Here is a 3,155-nt window from a genome sequence, read left to right as displayed (position 1 = left end):
AACCGTAAAGCTTGAACAGTAGACTACACAGTTGAGACCTATAGTGTTAACGATGAAAGGGGAGATACTCAGAATTTAGCGAGGGGCTCAAACAACATAGCAGGTAGCAGGCCGGTAAAACTTTCGGATATCCAGGAAAAAGTGTCTCATGAAAGAAGAAAAGGAAAGGCACGTCCGCAAAATTATTGCGTATCAGACGGAGCGAACTGCGTGTAAAAAATTCACTTTAATCTTTGAGGACTAAGTTGAAATGCGTGTTGGTAACTTTTAATAACCAAATCTCACATAAAAAAATATATATGAACACCGTTTTATGGGCACGCAAAATACACCTCGTAGCACGTTTATTGAGCGTCTTCAGCTCGCGACAAAAAAACATAACTGTAAACAGCCTGTTACTGCTCAAGGTTCGTCTCGGTCGTCTAAAACCGCGTCTTCTTGTTAGGTCGGCACCGCGATGGGCAGCTGAATGAGTACCACCTTAGAAGACTCAAAGACTTCTCATGACAGACATCATTGTTAGAGAATCACTGACCCGCACGAAACGGCCAACACGCTGCAGCTTGACGAGAGACATGTCCGTCTTGGCATCACCTCAAGCTATGCGGAGAGCAAGTTGTCTGCTTCTTGCACAGGGGCTGCGATGATGCCAAAACGCCGAGCTCTTATTGGATGACTGAAAAAAAATAAATAGTGGGTAGACCTTAAAGCAACTAGCATTGAAATCTACCCACTATTTTTTTTTTCAATCACAGCCAATCAGAGCTCGGCGTCGTTGTGACGTCACCGCAACTCCTGCGCAAGAAGCAGACGACTTGCTCACCGCATAGCGTCGCGCGGGGACGCTGCGGGAAGTGCTGCTGACGGCGAGGCCGACACAAAGGGAGGCGGCGCTGCGTGTGATCCACTTGTGATGACCAGACCTCGTCTTCTACGTAATATCGGTCAATCACGGAGTCGCTTGCATGCATTCACGCGAGGCCGTGATTTCCAGGTACACGAACAAACGAAAGTATAGACAATATTTAAATATATCAAGAAGTTACCCAGCCGCTCGTGTTGACTTCACCACCCAGTTTACAAAGTTAAAAAAAGGCTATGAGGAAAGGAAGTTATCTGCTTCTTGAGCAGGGGGTTATAATGATGTCCGAATGCCAAACTCTTATTGGCCGATTGAAAAAAACAAAACAAAAAAACAGTGGGCATTTAGCTTGCTAGCACTAAGGTCTACCCCCTATCCTTCATTCCAATCAAATCCAATCATAACTCGGCGTCGTTGTGACGCCGAGTTCTTATGCGACTTACAGTGGCATCGGATTCTCGTTTTTGTAAGGTGTATACACTCGGTTTGCTCAAACGTTCGATGCTGAATGCGTTTAAATATTTATTTTTTTATTTTTCCATAGTTTCGTTATTTGTGCAATGGGCGATATTGTTCACATTATTTAGACGTGTCGTTTGTTTAGTATAATTATATTTTATAGTGTTTGTGCATAAACAAATATGAAATTGTGTATAGTATATCTTATGATACTTTGTGTTTTCATACAAAAGTCAACATGAAATGTACAAATTTGTGTCGGGTCTATATTTCATTTCATGCGCCACAATGGAATGAGATATATGCATCCCATGTTCTGGCTGAAGTTCAGTTTTATTGGTTCATTTTGTGTTTGATTGTCCTTGCGACATTTTTATGTCTGCGCCATTTTACCGAACAAAGGCTGAGGCGCTCTCAGGCACCATAACTTTTTCCTCTGCCTCATCGACAAAAAGCGTCTGCAAAACCTGTAAAAAAAAAGTAGGTATGACGGTAATGCAAGGATGTAGGCGAGCTGGTTAAGAAGTTACATTGTTTTCACCGTAGCGGGTTATACAGCTATAATAAAGTGTGTGTCGGCTGTGCGACTGAACTTCAATAGTCATGCTTGTATGACCCTATTACCGTCTTTCAGAGTCTTGGGTATTGTCACTCGCCTCAGTTCTGATTTTCGCGACCCCTTTTGTTTTTATGCAAAACTAAATTTTTTGCATCAGTTGTTTGGAACAACCTTAGTGCCACGTACTGTGGTGCAAAGTTAGAACGAGTCCAAAAGAGATTCACGATTCACGCTAGACGAAACTTGTCTCTGCCCTACTCTTATCAGAACGTACTTAATTTGGAGGGGGGGGGGGGGGGGGGGGTTGACCAAGTTATAATCTAGACGAGAAAGTGGTTACCTAATATTTTTCCTCAGGTTCAAGCGCTTGCATGCGCATTCAGAGTGCACAATTATCATATCTACTATCCAGATTAACATTCCTATGAGAAAGTTTCGCTGCAATCGCACATTCGCCGTTAACCCCGCTCATTCCGCTAGCCGCTAGTTTCCATTCAGAACCAGTTTAATCATCTTGACACATCGTTTCAATTATGACTTCTTGTGGAGTGCTCCTCTTTGCAGGTTTGTGTTGTGATGGGGATAGATTCTTCAAGATGGCAGAAGAGACGGGCATAGATCTCCAGGATTTCCCGTGCGCCTGCTCGCTGACGCTGGTCAGTGGGCTAAAATTAATTTATTTGGCTGCAGATACAAGCGGTCCAGGCAGAAGGCACAAGGCAGACAGGTGACGGAGATGTTGACGTGTGTTAAGAAAATGAACATGTTGATTTTGAAAAGTCGCGGAGGGGATAAAAATATTTTTTTTTAACGCGCCCGCTTTTTTTTTTTCTTTTTAATTGCATGATGCACGAACACGCTGACCTTGGTGCCGTATTCGCCACTGCCCCTGCTCCTCTGGTTCTCCATTCGTCCGCGAGAGGGCGAGCGATGGGCTGGATTTTCAAATAGGCACATGAATTATAACTAAAAAGAAAAGAAAAAAAAAGAACTGGAGGTGCCGGGGTTCGAACCCGGGGCCTTTCACATGCGAAGCGAACGCTCTACCACTGAGCTACACCCCCAACTGTTTTCTTCACTATATTCAGTAAGGCCCCTGGCGTGCGCTCTTTTATTTCGTGATATATGTCCTTATGGCAAATAACAATAGCATTAATATTAAAATTTTTTTTGTACTTAGAAAGATACAGGTAGTCGCGTGTGAGGCTGGACAGATATTTATTTATTTATTTATTTATTCCCTCAGGGCGCGAGGGCATTATAGATGGGAGTGGG

At 43.4% G+C, this 3,155-nt stretch overlaps 1 non-coding gene across 1 annotated transcript; it reads right to left on the bottom strand.

The window, feature by feature from the left end:
- Positions 1-2,872: 2,872 nt before the first annotated feature.
- Positions 2,873-2,944, bottom strand: Trnaa-cgc. Its single transcript has one exon. It is a non-coding gene; the product is annotated as a tRNA-Ala (tRNA).
- Between the last annotated feature and the right edge of the window lie 211 nt (positions 2,945-3,155).

Source organism: Ixodes scapularis, unplaced genomic scaffold (genome assembly GCF_016920785.2).
Source record: "Ixodes scapularis isolate PalLabHiFi unplaced genomic scaffold, ASM1692078v2 PGA_scaffold12__126_contigs__length_90152505, whole genome shotgun sequence".
NCBI classification, from domain to species: Eukaryota; Metazoa; Arthropoda; class Arachnida; order Ixodida; family Ixodidae; genus Ixodes; species Ixodes scapularis.
The sequence above is the reverse complement of the archived record's forward strand: the minus strand, read 5'-3'. Positions and strand labels throughout refer to the sequence as shown.